This window comes from Mus caroli, unplaced genomic scaffold (genome assembly GCF_978045245.1).
Source record: "Mus caroli unplaced genomic scaffold, Mus_caroli_1 scaffold_2, whole genome shotgun sequence".
Lineage (NCBI taxonomy): Eukaryota > Metazoa > Chordata > Mammalia > Rodentia > Muridae > Mus > Mus caroli.
Window position 1 is genome coordinate 178951193 of NW_028227257.1, and position 22344 is coordinate 178973536.

At 44.8% G+C, this 22344-nt stretch overlaps 1 protein-coding gene and 1 non-coding gene across 4 annotated transcripts in view; both read right to left on the bottom strand.

Annotated features, from left to right (window-relative positions):
- Fam171a1 (family with sequence similarity 171 member A1) overlaps positions 1-22344 on the bottom strand; it is a 120605-nt gene that overhangs the window by 63891 nt on the left and 34370 nt on the right. The gene's annotated exons all lie outside the window — the stretch shown is intronic.
- LOC115030426 (U6 spliceosomal RNA) lies at positions 20753-20855 on the bottom strand. The gene has a single exon (XR_003836030.1). It is a non-coding gene; the product is annotated as a U6 spliceosomal RNA (small nuclear RNA).

A 22344-nucleotide genomic window follows, 5' to 3' on the forward strand; every position in this document is an offset into this window, starting at 1 on the left:
GATCAAGACAAGTTTGAGCTACATAAAAATTCCTTGCCTCAAAAAGAGATTATTGTGTCATATATAAACTGAAGAAGGATAGTAACATTTCACATAGCTTAATGATTATCTGCTATAACTTGTATGCTCTTGGATTCCCTTCCCAGCCTTATTATGGCACTTGGCAATCCTTGTGTCTGATTCTAAAAGGAATACTCACCTTGATGAGTGCAGAGGTCAGACCCCTGTACTGGCCCCTCACAGAGCATGGACAGTGCAGGCACACTTCAGTGCAGGGCCCTAGAAACCCCTAGCCCTCTCCAGCTGCTCTCCAGGTAGCACCTGTCACTGTCGATGGTACAAAAAGCCTCTGCAAACCTCTCTGTTGATCTGAGGTCATGTGTGATAAGGAACTCCTACCTCTGCTCAGTTTATTCTTAAAAGCATTGCTTAGTGTTCACTAGGGTATTGAAATCTCTATACCAGTATCTGGCTTCCTTTCTACCCACTGGAGCAGCACGGAGAAGATAAGTTTGCAACAACGGCTCTTGGGAACACAGACTGCCATTCTGCGCTCCATTTAATGGTCTACCACCCTAGCCAGATGACTCGCGCACAGCAGCTCGGGGAGAGAAGGCAATGTGGTCGACACAGCAGCTTCAGCTTGGGAAATAACGAGAAGAGCTCTGTGCAGGGAGCCAGTGAGGGTTCCTGGCACATTCTTAGAGCATCTTACTCCCATCACAGTCTTGACAGGCTCTGCACATGATGTGCTCTCTTCTCTCAACCTCTCGAGCTGTGTCTCCTATGCACACACTTCTGGCTTGGCCAGAAGATCTCAGGGCAGCCAATCAGTGGATTCCTTTAGCCCTTTGTCATACGTCCCTAACATGTTTGAAGCACAAACTGATGATTATACAATGAACAGGAATTTCTAACCCACTTGTCAGAGTGTTGCGATGCAGAATACCAAACATTGATAAAAATACATCAGTTAAAGGAATCTGTCTCTCTCTGTCTTTGTGTGTGTCTCTTTCTCACACACAAACACAGACACAGAAACACACAGACACACACACACACACACACACACACACACACACACACACACACACGTGCACACACATATAACCCTACTTTTGTATTTTTCAAGTGTCAGGATAACTTTCACTTGAAACACACTATAATAGAAACAGAAAATATCAACAACCTCCCGTAACTTCTGGCTAAGGCTCCTGTAAAGTCCGTCCATTCACTGCTGAGGTAAAGCGTCATCCACACTCTGTTATGCTGCATGATAAAAAGGAAGATTGTTGGGGCTGCTTCAGCATGTGCCTTCTGCCATTAGAGCAAATTTAGGATAGCTGGATTCTTGCAGCTAGCCAAGGTGTTCCTGAGCTAAACATCTCTGGGTCTTTTGAAAGCTACTGCTGGACTTGCATAATTTACATGCATAACCACATGCTCATGGGAAAAATGAAAGACATCATGTTCCTACGATCTCACCTAAATAAGCTATCTCCTCAGTTATACAGCAAACTAGACTGATCCAACCCTAGCCTTCTGCATGTGCTATCAGGAACCACTGAAGGACTTACTCAGCAAAAAGATAATGTGGCTTGTTCAAAGAATAATTAAAACAGCTAATGATATAAAACATAGTAAATATGGTTAAAGGGGGAAAAAGTCATGGTCTGTCCAAGCTTCATAGAACTTGTCCATAGAGGCTGATGGACATTCACAGGTCTACCAATAGTCTCATTGTTGTCAGACACTGTACGATAGATAATGGTAATTACACAGCAGTGCAAACATGAGATGTGTTCACTGAGCTTCACACGGTCACCGTATAACTGAACACGAGAAGGACAGAGACACAATATGGTGACAAACAGACACCGCTTTAAGGTACTGTTGCTTCACTGGTGTTTAAAAATGCCCAGGAAGGCACAGATTCCTGTCATGCAGATATGGAAGATACTGGGGATGCCTAAGTTAATGAGCGACGGTAAACATGTCTGGAAAACTAGCGTACACACCTCAGCCAAGCTTCAGACATCTGTTGGAAGATGCTAGTGCAGTGGTTACCAAGGCAACCTGGTTAGGGGAAAAATTGTGTGTACTTATTTCCAGCTCCACCTGTATCGTTTCTCTGGGGAGAGAGGGTCTAGGGATATAGTAAGAGCAAAACTGCATAGCATTTATTTTGCACAAAGCCTTGAGATTTGAAGAGAATGATAATGGTTATTTTAGCAAATCATATCTCCCCATGGGAAGAGGCTCAGCACATACAAGTGCTAAATGGGAGGCAACTGGGAAGAATCGGATTCATTAATTACTTTGAGAATTAAAGAAAATGGGAAAGAAAGGGCCAGTGGAAGAGGCTGCTGGAAGGCTGTGAACGGCTCAAGTGTGTGAGACTCCCTGACACTTGAAATAGTACAAGAGACAGACGAAGGCGCCCTCAGAAGCTCAAGTTTAATCAATGTGGCGATTAAGTTACACATATGAGCTTATCTCTCAAAGAAAGGGAGCTATTTAAGAAGCTACACTGAGCTGTTTCATTGCGAAGCACAATCCAGGCGGAGCCGACATTCCAGGCCACATCAGTGTCTATTTAGGAACATTTTTGGAGTGTCCATTTTGTGGCAAAGCAGTATGAGAAGGGATTTGATGCTGCTAACTCAATCAGGTCTTGAAACATTTACAGCCTCTGTGTAGCCCAGGCTGGCCTCGAACTCATGATCCTCCTTCCTCTGCCTCCTTTAGCAAATCCTACCAGGATGCACTACCACTACTGGCATTTACAGCCTCTGCAATCCAGCACTCTTTGTTCATAAAATAGCAATGTCAACTGCCTTGAAGAGACTGTAGGTTTTGCTGGAAGACTGACGGGTAACAATATTTATATAATGCCTGGTAGTAGGATCTTCCTGATGTCACTACATGGCAAGCACTCCATTAATCTTACCTGTGAGACATCATAAAAACCATCACCTTTACCACAACCACTACTGCTCTCGCTGTCATCCACTATTAACCCGTCACCATCACTATCACCACCATTCCCACTCCCCCTATTGGTACCCACCCCCACTAGCACCATGACCCACCAGCATCGCCACCACTAGTGCTACCACACCGTCAGCTTCTTAATCACAGAAAACCGGAAGTTGAGAGAGTGTACGCTTCTTGGGTACAGAGCTTTGGGCTCTGGCAGCCTGAATTTAGTGTCAGCTCTGCCACTTACAACGTACAGTTTCAAAGTAGAATTTTCTCCTGTATAAAAAATAGGCGATGTCTCTGCTCCTAATCTCTCGGCTACTGAGAGGTACCAGTGTGAGGTACTTCTCATAGAGTGAGACACATATTAGACATTTTTATAATCATCTGATCTCTGATTATTTGACTGCTAAGATAGCACAGGAAAGAACCTAAAAGATCCCAAGAGACCTCTGGACAGGTTCTACTGAGGAGTTGGCTGTACCTTGCTGATTCTGTATCTCTCACACATAATAGTGATAACACAGTGTGCCTCATCTATTTCTGCACAGCTCATGTGCAAGGCACTGAATGTCCTGGGCCGAGCTACCTTTAACTTCCAGCTTTTGCAGGGCCAGGGGGTGAACCCAGGGTCCTTTACACACCAGGAAGTACTCTACCTCAGAGTAATAATGTTGGCTCCCAGGTTGTCTTTTAAGGGTATCTGTTCAGTGAACAACCAGGCGAGGCAGATCTAATGTCTCCTGCTACAGCATAGGGCAGGCCAGCTCACTGCCCACTAGGAAAGATTTGGGTTCCTGACATATAAAGCACCTCACTGTGTGCACAGAGTGCACATCTTGGCTTCTCTGAGCTGCTTCGGAAGGTAGGGCTCAGGACACTGGGGCAGGGATGCTGATGATGGTTTCTACCATGATCAGTAAATGGTCTGTCATCTCTTCTCCCAGCAGCTATAGCATCGTGCCAGGAGAGGGTACTCGTCTCCAGGAAGGCTAGGCTCCTCGGCTCTAGAGAGTCTCTGACAGTTACGCAAAGCATCCCATCTACTATGTAGCAAAGCAGGGAAGAGGCTGAGGCCTGAGGAGGTGAATGAGAGCCAGAGGAAAACATGGATGTGAAGGCTCCACGTCCCAAGCAATGTTCTTTCACTGGCGGGTTTTCAGATTCTTAATAATCCTGGTCGGCAATGGCCAAGCTGGGGCTTCCATCACGGCCTCTGCTCATGCCGCACTCCCTCCCTCCCACGGGCCGGAAGTTCTGTTTCACTGGTTTAACATGCTGTTCTAGAATGTTCCACAGAGGTCCAGTCTTTCCCACGAGATGCCAGGAAGAAGTAGAATCAGAGGCTTGTCTTCTGTGAGTCCTGGTAAGAATTTCATGTTTAAGGCAAGGCACCGATCCTCTTTAGTTCTCATTGAACTGTAAGCCATGGAGGCCACATTTAGGTCACCCAAGAGCAGAATCCAAATGATATGCTAAGTAGGTGACCGGTCGCTATTTGTTTGGCATTCAGAAACATATTCTTTTGCTTAGTCAAACATTAATTTTGCTTTTCAAATCTGTTTTTTAAAATAGGGCAGCACAGTAAACTATGCTCATGCCTACAAGTTATGAAGCCGCATAATGGACCGACTGACACCAATATTTATGAAATCCAATGTGCGGGTCTCTGAGAAACTTAAAATTTTTCACAACACAACTGAAATATCCTGCTTCATCTGTGTGTGTGTGGGGGGGTGAGGGGTGGAAATCTATTACAAACAGAAAAGTATTGTTTCTGATTAACTTTCTGATATTAAACATCAATGTGTAGTATTTTCCACACAGTTTAAATTCATAGATTGGTGCCAAGTGGATTAACCTTTCACCTTTTAACCTTTAATACTCACATCCTGGCAGCAGCAATGTCAATAGTGTTTTTTAGACCCTGAACAAAGAGAGCTGCACACACCCACTCACAGCTGACTCGGTGAACAGCTTTTTCCAAGAGGCAACCCCGCTGTAACTTGTGCTGGACTTGGAAATGGTGCTGTGTAACTTTAATTTTTTCAAAACATAGTTTTAATGATGGTTCTTAAATGCTTTACCCTCCCTTCTAGCCCACACCCATCAGAGGTAGTGGGAAAGAAAGGTTCTTTGGAGCAACTCCCATCTATGTTGTCTGGAATCCACAGGTCAGCAGTAGCAGCTCGATCCATTCACAAACACTTCACGGATACACCACCAGTCCAGTCAGCAGAGTCAAGACAGCAAACAGGAATCAGCAGCAGTGCCACTACTTAGCAATGACAGCCAGGTCTCAGCCTCGAGTCAATAGGAGTGACCCGGAGGGACCACAGGGGAAGTTCTCTGCTCTGCCTCTCTCAGCGAAGCAAAGATCAGCGAAGATGTGAGGCCCACAAGCACTGCACAGCTAGCTGTACCAGCAAGCCTAGCTCAGCCTTTCTCACTGTCTGTCAAGTCCTATTTCTACTCTCTCCAAACATCACATGTCCTCCACATGCCTTGCCTCAGCACATGCATCTGTCTCAGCTGATATCACTCTGCCAATCAGCCCGAGCCCGAAGAAGCTGGAAGAAACTGCAGCACACCACCAGAAGTTTTTTGGTGCATTTCTCTCTATGTAGTCCTGGCAAATGTAGCTCACCTATGCAGTGTACAAGCAGACCAATACATGCACGTCATTAGCAAAGAATCTTTCATCACACGCCCTTTCATGTGTTTGCTTTAGCAGAACATCCTCTCTCCTGTGTCTTCTTCATCGAAAAGTTCCTTTATCAGACTGCCTAGGTCTTTCATCTGTGTCCACTTCAGCTAAATGTTTCACGTGTTTGCCCCAGCAAAACGCCATCCAACTGACTTTCCAAAGAACCCTTAGGTTTCCACTTCAGTGCTGTTTTTAGTTTTCCTTCACACAGGCATTTTTTTAAAAATTCCCATTACAGACATGGATTAGATATTTACTATCTGTTTGGCTCAGACCAGGAACTCTGAAGTTAGGAAAGCTTCAGGGCCAATGGTTATATCCCCGAGAGAGGCCATTAGCCAAAAGCATTACGACTACGGAAGCAGGCAGGGAAGTCCACACGTGAAAGAGATTAAAGCAAGGTTTGGGAATCTGGCTGCTAAGCCAACCTCCTTGAGCAGAAGTCACAGTGGGACAGCCATTCAGTGTCCTGGCTGAGGGTCTGCTCCTGGGGTGTACCTTCCCGCTGGAACATGGGCCTGAAGAACTTGGGAATTGTGAGGAAGCTGTGTGAAGTGTCTGGGTTTTATAGTTACAGAGGGGTCTCAGCTATGTAATCACCTTTAACCCTTTGTTCTCTGTCAAGGTTGCACAGATAGCTTGTAACTGACATGGTACCACAAGGGTAAGTAGGTGCATGAATGTGGCTTTGTGTTCTGCCTTTTTGATGCTTTGACATTTTGGAGATTAGCTGACCAATCCAGGGGTCTGGAGACCACTGTTCTCCAGAATAACTATCTCCTTGAGATAATAAATTACTTATTCCTGTACATGATTTTTATAAGCAACTGACCAACCCAGAGTCCACATTCCTAATCACATCCTATAGTGATTTTACAATCCAGGCTACCATGGCTTTGCCCTTATCCCAGGGCCAGAGACCAGAAAAATGGGGACAGCTTTCAAACTTTAGAATAGACTTAAAATATTCAAATTACCCAATTCTAAATGGTTGACCTGACTGATCCTTACTCCCTCCTTCTTATACACACTCTCTCTTCTCTCTTTCTCTCTCTCACATACACAAGCATGCACACATGCAAGCTTACTTCTCTCCTCTGTCTCTCATACACTCTTCTCCCCCCCCCTCTCTCTCTCTCACACACACACACACAAGCATGCACACATGCAAGCTTACTCCCCAGCCCCCCACCCCAGCTCTCACCAAGTTTTCCTCACTCCTCTACTGCTCATGGGCTGCACCCTGTTGCTGGAGTCTCCTTAGTGGTCCAGCATGTCCGTTCCTCTTAGGGACCAGAACAGTGTTCAGTGACATCTGTCTCTTGATCAGCAAGCTGCCTCCTACCTTGATAACAATAAAACCTTTATTAAAGAACTAGATGAGCCCAGGTTCCCCTGGTTGAGGCCATGTTGTGTACAGAGTTTTGGTAGAGAACTAGTTACATTCACGCTTGCTACGAGGATGAAGTTTCTAAAATTTATAACAACGTTTAGATCATAGAAAATGCTTAAGCACCTATTGGGGTCAGCCCAAGAGGAGACAAACTAATTTCCAAGTCACCTTCAGACGATGGTCAAGTGTAGAACAACTTAGCAGACTAGGGCATTCAAAGAAGGACTTTTGACAGAGAGAGGGTCATTGAAAATTTTAAGTAGGGGAGGGAAGTGGCATATCTTACAGCATTGTATAAGACAGACTCCAGTAGAAGACGTGTGTGGGACAAAGGGATAAGAGAGAAATGTTGTCCTGAGTCAGAGTTGGGGAGCTAGCTGACTCGTACGTGTGCATGATTCGGGAACAGAAAGAGGAAGAAGAGAAGCTGGATTTTCTACCACTTAGCAACACTAAGGAGAGTTGTAAGCAAGGGGACAAAGTAGTCTTTAATTATCACCAGGCAGGATGGGCATGAGCTTGCAAAGGAGGATCTCAAATGAGGCGACACCCACATACATATGGTGACAATAGGTCAGGGATGGTGTCGCTTACCTGTGCAGCTCCGCCAAGCCTGTTCCCTGGCTTGGGAGGACACAGAAGGAAGAGCTTGACCAAGGAGATTTTAAGATCGAGGTTTTATGACTTTGTTTCTGTTGTGGTGGGAATGGAATCCAGGGTTTTGAGCATACTATGCAGAGCCACACTGACTGCATCCCCAGCCCAAGTCACTGAGTACAGTGAGGTGATCCCCGAGACTCAATGGCAATAGTATTACTGGCTCTTCTTTGAAAGCATTACCTTTAAACTTTTAAAATCCATACAAGCCAACTTAGCACAATTTATTTTGCTTTCTTAGGACTAGAAGTCCCCCCCCCCCCCCACCGGCTGGGGAGAGTATCAGACTCAGGTTAAAGACCCTCAAGAAGAACTCAAAATGTATAAATGGTGGCAGCACTGAAAAGTGCATCCTAAACAATATGAGGGTGAGACGGCTCCATGGCAACTCGCTTGTCATGCAAGTGTGAGGATGTGAGTTCAAATCCCCAAGGCTCACTTAAAAGTTGTAATCACAGAACACCTTGGAGATGGAGACAGGAATGTCTCTGTAATCTCTCAGCCCAACCCATCTGACATACACAGCCAATAATGAAGAGGTCCTACCTCAGGCAAGGTAGAAGGTGAAGACAAATAACTGAGATTGCCCTCTGACCTACACATGCCTCGGTACAAGACGTGTGTGTGTGTGTGTGTGTGTGTGTGTGTGTGTGTGTTTAGTTTGATTTTTTCCAAGTTTAAGATGAGCTACTCAATGTTAAGCTAATCCAATAGACAGTGAAAATGTGGTGGCAGAGAATCTGTGACGTTTAGCTTCTCCAGGCCTGCTTTATGCCCTATTTTCTGCATGTGGAAACAAATAATCAGTAAAAACACAGGTAGAGTGCTGTAAATAGCCAAAAGAAGGAACTTCCGCACCACTGAATTATTTCTAAGGGGGCTGCAGAGATGGCTTAGAGGTTAAGAGCATTGGCCGCTCTTCCCAAGACCCACACTTAACTCCTATCATCACATGGTGGCTCACAACCATGCATACTCCCGATTCCAGGGAATCAGGAGCTCTCGTTTGGTCTCACTGGGCAGTGCACGTGTGGGACACAGACATACATGCAGTGAGAACACCCACATACATAAAAATAGTAATGTTTACTTGATCAGGTGGAGCTCCAATGAAGAGAAAAGAAGAACACAGAAGATAAAGTTTAATTTTTAAGCTTAATCTCTAATGTTCATAGCTTTCTATGTCAAATCTAGATCAGCCTGGCAGTAAAACATATCTGCTTAGTTAGCCAATGATGCCTAATAGCTAAAATTGCTCTCTGCCTTTGAAAGAAATTTCCAGTTTCTGTTGAGCTACCTGCATTGGGGGGTGGGGTGGACAGAGGAAAAACATTTGCTGAAAAAGATAGAAAAGAAAACTGATTAAAACAATAACAGCAACACGCATGTCTCTGATATTGCAGCTTCCTAACCATAATCACACGGCTTCTCTTATTTGCTCTTTACAGTAATCTCATGACAGGCAGAGCAAACCATGGTCTTGGTTTACAGGAAATGGAGAGACGGCCTAAGAAGGCTAAAAACACTCTAATAATGGCAAGGCTGATTAGCAAACTGGCTTGGTCTTATGATGCACTTGAGTCTTCAGTGGTGACTGGCCTAGCCTGGGCTAGCTCTGCCAAGCAGCAGCAGCCAGCCAGGTCTCCCTTCACTCATCAGGCTTGTTCCTGCACCCAAAGCTTTTCCCAAGAAGTGGGTGTTCAAACAGTCTTTCTCGGATAACTCTTCATGGAATGGAAGTTCAGAGGTTCCCCCTAGGCCCCACACTCTGTGCCTAGAAGGAACTCAGGGGCTCGTGCTGGTGAGGGGCAGAGTCCAGACAAGCAGGGCAGAGGGCACTGAAGGGTTCCAAGGTGAATTTGTACTGTGCTTTTAATACTTGCAGCCCAAGCTTTTAATACTGTCTGCCCAGAGGCTGCTCCCTGGTCCCTTAAACAACACATGCAGATTCTGCCTTCCATTTAAAATACTGGCTGCTAACTCACTACTCATAGCATTTCTGTTCAGAGAGGCTGAAAGAAAAGTTTTACTTCTGCATTTTTACAAGCAGCAAGATGGAAAACATTCAGTGCTTTCTGCCAGCATAAGTATATTTCCAATCCGTCGAAGCAAATTTTCCATTTGCATTTAATATTCCAATGCATTGGAGTGGAGGGAGAAGATAGGGGAAATATTAAATCCATATTCCCCTTTAACAATTTCTAACCCACTTTCTGGGAAAGTAGGGCACAGCCCTGAAAGACTCCGGTCTGCAGGAAAGCAACTTTTGCCTTCCCTAGGCACTGCTTTTGTTTCCTCCTTTAAACACATGGATCTCTTCCCTGTTGTTAAACATAAGCAGGACTCAAGCCTGTTCCTATGCTGCCTCTTAGGCTGGGTCAACTCAAGCTAGGTGCTAAGTTCTTGCTGTATGCTAACTGCAGGGGTTGGAGGACAGGTACCAGTTCTTGGGACTCTAAGGATGGCGGCTCCATGTCCTTCCCTAGAGATACCTAGGGTTCAGGGAAGGAAGGACACTCACATAAAGACTCAGCTCTCCTCTGCCCTAGCCCATCCTCGGGATGTTGTTTTCCCACCCTCTCTTCTCCTGTGAATCAGATAGAGTTTTCTAACAGCTCAACATAAGGACAATGGTGCTGAGGATCTGGCTTAGTTGGTGAAGTGCTTGGGAACCAGAGTTAATCTCTCCCACCCCACGCCGCCGCCAAGTAAGGTGGCACACACTGTAATCCTAGCCCAGGTCAGATAGGAACAGGCTCTCCCTGGGGCTTATAGAGAAGTTCCAGGTAAAAGAGAAACTCTGTCTGGAAAACTAAGGTGGACACTGAGTGAGAAAGGCATCAGCTATGGTCTTCTGCCTCCACGTGTGCACACACACCTGCACACAGGTAACCACACAGACACGAACATGTACAAGCACAGAAGAAGGAAAACGGGGGTCTAGACAAGTGCAAGACAAGGGATGAGGGGATGATGGTCCAAGGAGACTAAGGGCATCTTCCCACATGTGTGTGTCACTTTATAGCTTAGAGTAAACTTACATTTGCTAGTTCACTTGATTGGCTACTTTCACAATGAGGGTTAAGTGAATGCCCAGAACATACTCCTGCAATTAGCAAGGTGAAATTTCAGCAGATACTGGATAAATCTAATCTATTTTCCAGCATAACAAATCTGCCTCTCCCTCAGGAACAAGGCACTGCCTTCAAGTCTGATCGGATTAGATCATCACCAGAAAAGAAGACAAATAGAAAAGCTGGCTTGAAAAAGTTCTAAAAAAAATAAGCAAACAAACGGGGGTGATGACCATTCTGACATGTCACTCCTATAACCCAATCCCCAAAGGCATGTCTGCTGCTTGTGATATTATTTCCAATATGTCAGAATATATACCAATATATATCAACATATATATATATATATATATATGTTTTCCATATATAATCATACTATATACTAATATAATACTGCTTCTGTGCCCTTTCTTTGAGATAAATTTGAGAGTCTACCTTTTCGATGGGAACCTGGCTGTTACTGGCTGCTGAGGGAGTGAATGGTACCCTTCAGTGGTGTAGCCAGTGTGGAGATGCCCATGCTCCTGCGTGTGACTTCCAGCTGTGCTCTCAGTAGCAACCCAGACTAAACTCAATGGTTAACAAAGGAAAAAACCAAGAAAGGCAAATGTGGCGCTTACTCTGTGGCTTAGGATGCTACCTTCTTAGGGATTCTATCTGGCCACATCTTGGGTTTATGTTGTTCAGTTTAGGGTTCAGAGAAGTGCCTGTCTATACAATGGATGATCGTGGTGGTGGTGGAGGTAGTGGTGTTTGTTTGGCATCTGAATGTAGAACAACTACCACCTGAGTTTGGTGCTTTTTCAGTTTTGACTTTGAGCTGATTTCCACCCTGGCTGAGCTCGGCATCTCTCTGCCTGCTGGGAACAGAAGGCAGGTCCAGAAACCAGCTCTATCAACTCTTGAATAGAGCCACTTCCTCCTCCCTGGGTACCCATTTAGCCTTCCCTGCCTGGCCAGCAGGAGTGTTTCTTCCATACTGGCTGCCAGGAATAAGCCTTCGCTCTTGTCTGTATTAGGAGCCAACAGTTGGAGGAAGGAGTGTGGAGACTCCTTGGTCACCTCTGGAGGGAGAATCCCAGCATTGGTGACCGAAGTGCCCTAGTGTCTGCTGCTCATTTCCCTGCTTGGGCAGCTATCCTATGACTGAACAGCTCTGGATAACTGAAAAATCCTTCCTTTTTCCTCCTGTAACCAGTATTCCTTCCCCATCTGCCTCCTTCCCCTGACCACGCCCTCCTAACTGTGACTACCAGAGTCCAAGATTACCCGTCACCTTCTCTCCTGATGAGGCAGCCTGGCAAGCACTGCTGAACAGACATAAACCACAGATGCCACCAAATCTATGACTTCAACTTCTTACGATAAAGGGATAGACTGCTGTAAACATGCAGGAGATGTGGGCTCTTCTAGATTTTTACTTTTCTGATTTTACAGATTGCCCAAGTATTTTATAACGAAACACAACCAGGCTCAAAGGGAAATTTAAAGTGCCTATGTAAACATTCCCAAGGTGAAAATAAACACAGGTCTCTATGGTAGATAGACCCACTCTCTATTCACAGTGCCAGGCTTGGTTTTGAAAGAACAGAGCATACAGCATGCCCATGGAAACCATACTGTAATTTGTAGATGTGGTAAGATGGAAGCAAGCCTCTGTGTTCCTGAACAACAGTAGCTGTTTTTTTGGGGCAAAACAGAACTTCATCTGTGTCCATGCTCTGAGCAGGCAGGAATTTCTCCTGCACTAGTTCAGGCCACAGATTGCAACACGATATGTGGAGTCTGGGCCTCCCTTCCTGCCACGTTTCCTGAAGGCTTCTCCATATCCTTGGAGATATTTCTTGCAAACAAACCCAGAGAAGCCATTTTCCACTGCTCACAACTGATTCTGTGCAGGGGTGACATGCTGTGAAGTCTGGCCATGTGCTTTGCAATGGGGTAGTCCATGACTGTCTGACTGGGACAGGGTTTTAAACAGGAGTTCACTTACAATGTAATAACAACCCAATCAGCCAACCAACCCAAGAGGCCTGAACACATGGCAGAGCCATCACCATGAATCTCGCCACTGCCAGAGACAGGAAAGGGGGGGAAAGGAGAAAAAGGAGGGGGAAAAAGGAAACTTGGAATGCTTTAGAATTCATTTAATTAATCAACTAACCTAACTTTGGAAAATATAGAAATATCCCTTCTGGTGGTTAACACAGTTTTACAATTGGTTAAAGTACAGAGAAAAATGTGTGGAGTGCTCACCCCTAAATAGCACATCTATAGCACCCCAACTTCCCTGCAAGGCTCAGGGAACAGAGGAAGACAGGGTGGAAAGGCTGTAACAGTCAGGGATGGGGAAGATGTCTGTGAGTCACGACAGGGCCGTTGTGCCCACGAGCTGTGCCCACAAGCTCAGAACAGGTGCAGTTGCCTATAAAAGACACATATAAGATCAAGGACTCGTGAGGGCTGTCTCTAGCCAGGGAGCTATTGGCACTCATGGCTAATGGAAGAGGAGAGTCCGTTTTCCCCAGAAATGTGATCTCTGGTAGGTTGTCCATGTGGGGTGGGAAATGGCTCAATTTGTAAACTGCTTGCTCGGCAAACATGGGAACTGATTTTGATCTGTACCCACATCGATGCCAGGAGTGACACTACTCATTTATAGCCCAGAGCCAAGGACAAAATGAGACAGGAGAAAGATCCCTGAAACTTGCTGCCAGCTAGTCTCAGAGCTAGGAGTCAGAGGGGAGACTGACTGTAAACTTCAGGCTTGGTGAGAGACCTTGTGGATACAGACTGAGGAAGACACCTGATGTTAACATCTGGCCTCCTGCCACATGTACACAGATGTACACAAGCACCTCCATATCATGTGTACAAACACGACACACACACCTACACACATACCAACCTAACTTGTAGATGTGCTATCAGACCCCTCGTGTGGATCTGTAGTTTTTAGTTTTTATTGCTATACAGTCAGTGAGCATCTGACTTAGTTGCAGGTGGTTCTTGGTTTAATAAAAGACCTTAAGGCTACCACTGGAATGACAGATGGCAATCTGCAGTGCTGGAAGGGAAGCACCTGGCTTCGTCCACCTCCAGATCACCGACTCTCTTGCACTTGTGTTAGCTGCTCTTCCTTAGGGCCTGGGAAATGAAGGCTTCTTTCAGTCTTGCTGTTGTACGGAGAGACTGCTGTACAGTGGCTGGCTTATGTTAGTGTTAGTCTGACATGCTGACTCAGTGAGAGGAAGGACTATTCCTCCACCCAGCCTCATTCCTTCACAACTTCTATAAGAGGAAAGTCCTAGGCAGAAGCACAGAGAAAGCTATTCCTAGTGCAGGAGGCCCTCTATGAGATACAAAATTTCACCCAACTGAGCAAAAATCAAGTTCCTGAAGATGCATGATGTTAACGGAACTATGGCAAAATGTCAACTCCACTGTCACACCTGGTGGGAAATACTAATTAGAATAAGCCTTGTGGAGAGCAACTGAGTGAAACCCACTGTTAAATTCAGACATGCACACATTCTTTCACAAAGGATTGAAGATTTATTCTACATATAGGTCCACACGTTCAAAGTCCTGATCCCTTCTTCCCTAAGGGCCCTGAAGTGGGTCAGAGTGACAGAGGGACTAAACCCAGAACTGTCAGTTAGGTTGGTAAATGCCCTAGGCCAGGAGATGTAATGTCTAGTAACTTGTCCAAACAGAGTGGAGGACACTGGAGTGAAATTACAAGGTGTTGACAGCTGACGGGGAAATGCACAGACCTTTGTCTGTTGAGGAGAGAGTTGGCTGGAGAGGAAGCCAGACAAACAAGAGAGAGCAGAAAAGCAGAGAGGAAAAGTTGCAGTCCACAAACAAACAACATCTTAATATAAGGATGTCAGGAAAAAGAAAACATGTATTCACTTTCTTTTTTTTTTTTTTGACAAAACACTTCTCTATCAGTATTCTCTTTATTTACAGAGGAACTGAGAGCACCAGGTAAAGACTACTTATGGAATATGAAATATAAAGGGTTAGATTAACCATTATTGACCATATAGGAACCATGAACATAATAATACTCTTCTAGAACTTCTAAATAATTAAACTAATACTGTATGAGAGATAGAGGGAAATACATCAGAGGAACTGTGGAAGAGCCCAGTTAATTCAGACGGCTTTCACTCTGTCCAACATACCAAGACTAGACAGAATATTTGAGGGTCAATGGCACTGTGACAGGAGCAGATGTCCTTGACCTCGACATGCACTAGATCATTCGCAGAGGTTTACTTTATGTCTGACCATTCTGTGTCTGAATCAAGAAGATCCCCCATGTAAAAGAATTCCCTTTATGTTCAAGTTTGTTACTTGGGAAAACTAATCAAGAGAGTATCTGTTCTTTGAAACATTTCAAGTACAAGTATTTAAGGCTTTCAGTGTGGCGACTGGAGAGATGCTTTCTCAGTTAAGGGCACTTGCTGCTCTTCCAGAGGATCTAGGTCTCAGTCCTAGCACCCATCCAGTGGTTCATAAGAGGCTATGGCTCTAGTCCCAAGGGATTTGCTGCCTTCTTTTGGCAACAGCAGGCACTGCACACATATGATCTGTGAACACAGGCAAAACACCCATACATACAAAATACTACAATAAAAAGTGTAAAAATCTTTCAATAGGAAATAAGGTAGCTCAGGCTTGGGAAGAGTGTTCAGTTGGTAAACTACTTGCCTTGCAAACATAATGTTGTGTTTTATTCCCAGAATTCATGCAAATAAATTGTGTATCAAGTCAAAAAGAAGCGCCAGATTGGAAGTACTTCATATCATTACAAATTCCCAAAGCCGCATCAGCCCAACCCATCTATAAGATGCAATGTCCAGGTCAGAAATCCCCTGGAGTTCTCTCTGAGCCCTTCATTATGCATGGGTTACATCCAGCACGGTTTCCTGCCTTGTGCATTTGTCATGTCGCTGAGAAATAAATAGTAGATACTGTTCCTGACTTCAGGACAAAACAGCTACATGTGATTACGTGACACAGCACAAAATTCTGCAGGAAATACAATTCTAATGGTTGTAATTCCTTGCACACAGGACTAACCGTGTCCTGCGGTGCTGTGTGGTAACCTCATGCCTGATACAAGCATGCATCATTACAGCTTTTAAAACCTTTACAGAGATTAGAAGGCTGAAAAAAAACCCACCATGGGGGGTGTTAAAAACAGCTTTCTGAAATTGTTCTAATGCACAAATAATGCTTTGCTTTCTTTGACAGCTGTTCAATAACTGAATACAGCTGGAGGCAGAGTTGGCCGCCAAGGGACTTCCGTTTGATTCTCTACCAGGCTGTCTTTTCCAGAACACTCTCCGACACTCACGCCAGTCTCATTTATCTTAAACTCATCTTAGAAGATGGTTTCACTTTAATTCGTTTCCACCCCACTCCATCCATGTTAGATGCAGCCTGTGGAGCTAATAGCAATAGCTTAACACTTCACCTATCTGACTCTAGGTAGAGATGCTGCCAACTGTGGTCATGTTGCTTTCATCAAGACATGACATGACATTACAGGCACTCAAACACATCGATCCCCAGTTGGTACTATTGGTCATTCTTCCCTAAACCGTTTGATAGTAACTAAAATGGCTGCACACAGCAAGAAAGACGGTTACCACATAACATCTCTGAGTGGTAAATCTATGTCAGTGTCTGTCGTCAGAGAGGCTGGCCCCAAGATACTTACCTCTATCAGTCAGATGTCAGTGACTGGGGGATAAAAGCAAAATATCAATGTCTCCATGTGCAGGTGAAAATTATATCCTTTTTAAGACCATAAGATTATTATCAGATGACAAGAATGTTCTGTTGGGAAACAGATCTATCCAAGAAGCCAGTTCCTTATAAGAAATACACTTATATGCCAAGCCATACTGAATCAAGAAAAGGACAGCTAATTACAGAATTCAAAAGCATTTGAATGGTGTTGGGCTAAAATAGCCCAGTGAGTGTATATATGTTCTGAATCAGAATAGTCCATTCAGAGGGGTCATAACCTTCATGTTACGATTATACTTCAATTAAGTGGGAAGAGATAGTTGGAAGAAAAGACCATTATGTTAGGATTCCAGTGTCATGTAGAACATAATCTACTTCCAACAATTAAAAAAAGTAAGCAAGCAAGCCCACACAGCACAGTTTAAAAGAGCACTCCCCCTTTCTGTGCTACCAAGAATACATCATTGGAAAAGTCCACATGGGATACAGGGCACTTCAAAATGGAGCATCAGAAATGGAAAGGATGGCAGCCAGCCAATTTCTGAAGAGTGTGATCATGTGATTTTTGTTGTTGTTACACTTCCCAACCTTCACAGCAAGCCTCACGAATGGCCCTGAGACAGATGTGAGTTGTACGTTCACTCCAAATGTGGAATAGAGGTGAACGCACACCACACTTGACCATGAACAGCAAGGGATAGAATACAGAGCCATCTTCCTGTGTCCTGCCCAGCTACATACAAATTAACTTCTGCCGAACCCAAGTAAGGTCTCCTCTGTTCATACCCTTAGAGTCGACTTGACTTCTGCAGAGGTTCATCTTCCTGTCCTAAGCAGTCTAATTTCTTCTTTGGGGGGGACGTTGATCATTTATTTTGATAACACAAAATAACGTGAAAACCCAAAACATGAAGCACATTCTTTAGGTGACTGATCTTTAGGTGACGATCATCTTTAATAAATACTAGAACATTTCTGACGACGTCGATTCCAGCCACCCTCTGCGCTCCTACAACTGTGGGCTGTGTTGTGTATCCAGCTGGCTTTCAGTGGTGACTTTACTTACACACATTCACCTAAGGCATGTCTAGAGGTTTCCTACTGCTGCCATAAAATTCATTTAACCAGAAGTGATTATTAAAAGCCTTAGATGCGAGGGTAAGGGAGGCAAAGGCAAGAGTCCACTGAAAACAAGAACAACAAAAAGAACCTACCAGGTCAGCCCATTACATCCTTGCTATCAGGATGGGAGCTGCAAAAGAAACATCTGTTAACAATTTCTTGCATCTAACACATATATCTCATATCTGCAGCATTGGAACAAAGTGGAAAAAAGCAATCTAGCTGACAAGGCATGAGGGAAACTAAAGGAACTTCATGAACACAGCAAATGGTTCCAAGACAAACAAACTGGCTAAAGGACTTGGGTGACGGCTGGCCATACACGCATGAGGAATTGAGTTAGAGTCCCAAAGTCCACTTAAGAGTGCTGGCCCTGGTGGCATGTGCTTGCAATACTGGGGAGGCAGGGACAGGCAGAATCCAGAACCTGATGGTCTGTCAGCCCACGACTATTCTGTGGCCTCCAGGCCAGTGAAAGAGTCTGTCTCAAAAGCTCTGGCTTCTCCACATGCCCATGAGCATGAACACACCCAAACACTCCCACACAGTCACACACCCAAACACTCCCACACAGACATACACACACACACACACACACACAGACACCCTTGATAGCCTATGTTTGATTATTGTTAATATAAAAATATACATACACACACAGACACACAAACACATACAGACACAGATTCACACACAGAGAGACACACACACACACACACAGACAGACACCCTTGATAGCCTCTGTTTGATTATTGTTACTCATATTGTTACACATATACATACACACAGAGACACACAAACACATACACACACAGACTCACACACAGACACACACACACACTCATACACACACACACACACACACACACACACACACACACACACACAGAGGATTTGATGATCCTGTTTACACCCTCCCCTTTTTAGCTAGTGGGGTTCTATTCTGTATACAGAAAGCACTGTCCACATTTTCCAGTTGATCTTTCCAAAGAGCACAGAGAAGTCTAAAAGGTAGGGCACTGTAGTGTGATGTAGGTGCCTTCTAGTCTTCTATGACTGCCCTGCTTCAGATCTTACTGTGCAGTGAAATGCCCACACTATGCCTGATCTTTATAGTCTTTTCAAAAATCCAGTTGATTCTCAAGGAAATGTAGTGTACTTGTTGCACGTGCAAGGTTTATGAAATGTTTAATTAAAACTAATTGCCAACAAGTTCAACTGGTGACAGCAATTTATGAACAAAGCTAATTCTCCAAGCACATACCTCAACTCGTAAGGGCAGTGTGACATGTGGATTTGGTATGTGTTGGGTGGGGGTGGGGGGTGTTCTGCTTGCTGTGTACTCTGTTGCCATGGGTACCAACCCCAGTCCCATGTGGGAACTGGTGGATCGAGAAAGCTGGGAGTGCTTATCACTCTCAAACTGCCAAGGAGTTAGCCAAGATGATGTAAAAAAAAAAAAAAGTGCCAATGATCTCTAAGAGGTTTTTGCTAGGATTTCTGTTGTCAAATTTCCTACAGTTCTTGGTTTATTATTAGGATGATGAACAAGGACTTGAAGGGGGCAGTGCTGATGCTAAGGTCTGTTCCCCTGTTAGTTCTTGATTTGTCAGTAAAGAAAGCCAGGGGCCAGTTGCTAGGCGGAAGGTACAGTGGGACTTCTGGATCCCAGGAGGAAAAAGCAGACACAAGGAAGGAGAGAGGAGTTTCTGCCGTGCTTTCGAGGGAGAAGAACACAGCAACCATATGAGACCTTGGGGTGGGGGAGAACTGGGGTCTGTGGCCACCACTACATGTGGGTGGCCAAGGATGTATGACAGAGGCCAGGTAGGGCAGGTGGAGAGATGGAGATAATAAATTGTTAAGGGCAGGCTTTTCCAGGTTGGAGATACCAGCCCCCAGCAATTGGGCCAAGAAGGCAAATTGTAAAGGAACAAACTGTGTGTATGTCATTTGTCTGAGGATTCAAGGGATTCTGAGTGGAGGCTAGTAGCTTGGTTACTCGTCCCAGAGCAAAAGGCAGTAGCTTAAACCTCACACAACAAGGACTAAAGATATTTGTACTAAATTCTGAGATCTGAACACCTGCCAGCTCCTTCTCCTCCATGATCAACGAGAAGATGTCCCACCTTCTCACCTTTATCTCTATTTTTTTATTGCATGGCTCCTCCCAAAAGTCATGGTGTAGGCAAGTGGGATCAAAAATAAATTTATTCAAGGATCATGATTTTGACAGCACAGTAAAATGACCCCATCTGGAATAGAGCTGGGTTTTTCGCTGTATCAGCCATTCTGGGAAGGGGAAGGCATTTAGTAAGAGCACTCAGCTCATAGACAATGTTGCTGGAACTGTCCACGTGCAGTCTCTTGAATGCAGCAGAAAGGGCTACTTTAGATACCCCCACAACATGGAGTTTTCACTTAATAAGAAGCTCAACTCAAAACTAGTTTATACAATAAAAGTAGTATCTGTTTATGAGACTCAAAAGCCAAAGGTTCTGTGCTGGAATGGATTAGAATGCTTGCTTTGGCCATAGACCCTCCTCCAGCCAGCTTGGCAACCTACTGTGCTCTGAACCATCAGCTCTCACTCCCTCCACTTCACTGCCCTGAAAGAAACCCCCACATCCCCATCTTCCATGTCCCTTGTCCCCCAACCCCGAGTGTGATTCTGCCTGGGCCTCAGCTTCTCTCTCTGAGCCTTTCCTTTCTGCTCTGTGGCCCCAATGCCAGCACCCTTCAAGGCTTGCCTCCTCTCCAGGTCATTCTGCAAATCCCAGCACTGTAAACCTTTAGCCTAAGTTGGGGCGTTTCACACGGCTGGGACTCAAAGTCACATGGAGCTTGTTCTATGCGGGGCATACAGTAGATTTCAGCTCTGACCGTGGAGTGTGGATCATTTCTTTTTTCCCCAAAGCTGAGGACTGAACCCAGCCAGGGCCTGGCACTTGCTAGGCAAGTGCTCTACCTCTGAGCTAAATCCCCAACCCCATAAATGTGTAGCCCAGGCTGGCCTTCCTCAAGGAATTCTACCTGCATGTGCCACCACAACCAGTGGGGCGCTTCATAAACGTGAGTGTGATCCTTGTTCAGGGGCCATGCTAATCTCTGAATCATTCCAATGTTAGTGTATGTGCTGCCACGTAAGCACTCCATGTCTTTGTTTAATCTCTACACTGTGCTCTTGTCTTCCTCATGATGAAGCCTGGTTTCCATGCCCAGTCAGGCCAGGAAGTGAGACAGCAGCGAATGAAGCTGACTGCTCTGCTTCATTGGTCTATCCTGGGCAAAGATGTCTGTGCAGGGAAAAGAAATGGATCTGAGGGTCGCACCATTCTTTTTTCATATTCAGTTTCTATTATTTACTCCATTTGTGTTTGTGTGTATGTTTATGTGTGTGCATGTGCGAATGTGTGAGCAAACATGCCATGCCATGTGTGTGGGGTCAGAGGACAATCCTGATTGCCAGTCTTTACCTCTGACCCTGTTTTGAGACAGTCTCATTGCTACTGTGTAGGCCAGGCTAGCTGGCCTGTGAACTTCTGGGAAGCCTCATGACTCTGCCTCACATTTCTCCATATGAGGGCTGGGATTGCAGATGTGTGCAACCATACCTGGTTTTATATGGGTTCTGAACTCATGTCCTGTATTGTAAGTGTTACATCCACTGAGACATCACCTCCCTACATTACAATTTCGTTCCCCTCTCCCTCCCCCCTCTCAATTAGAGACCATATCTTATTGTATAACACAGGTTTTTAACTCACTACATCCCTGGCTGGCTTTGAACTCCCGACCCTTCTAACTGTCTCCTGAGCATAGGGACTACAGGCATGCATTGTGATACCCAGCCCCCATGCTCATTTTAAGATAACGATCAATTTGGATTCTGCTCTTAAATCACATTTCTGGCTTTAGCCTAACACAGATGAAATGCATCTATGCCCGGTCCACTGTAAACACTCTGCAGATGCACAGGATTAAGAAATCAGTGATGAACTGGGCAGCAAAAGAAATTTTCCATTTTCCATTACAGCTAATGACCCTCTAATTTATCTGTTGAGAAAGTTTAAATTCTTCTATTTATGGTCTATTAATAACTTGCAAGTGTCACCTGAGGACAGACTTCCGTCCCCCCTGTCTTTTCCAAAAGCCACTCCCCCCACCTTTTTTTTAAACTGTAGCTAATTTGCTGAAGCAGGATCAGTAGGTAGTTAAAAACAAGCCTCAAATGGCTGCCTCTTGGGAACCAAGGCACACAGTGTACATTCACCACTAAGGTTTCACTGTTTACAACTGAATATCAATAATCATCTATCCTTTTCTCCTCTGAAGTATTGATTAAAAAATTTACAATTCCAGGCTAGGGCTCTGTTGGTAAAAATGTTATGCAGGTATGAGGACCTGGGTTCAGATCCCCAGCACTCCATAAGAAGCCAGGCATGATGACAGAGGCCTGTATTCCTAATGCTGGGGAGACAAAGACAGGAGGATCCCTGCACCTCACTGCCCAGACGTTCGAGCCAAACCAGGAGCATCAGGCTGACTGGGTCGCAAATAACAGGGTAGAGTGTGAGTGAGGAAGATACTTGATAGCAACTTGTCTTCAACATCCACAGACACACTCACTGTACATATAT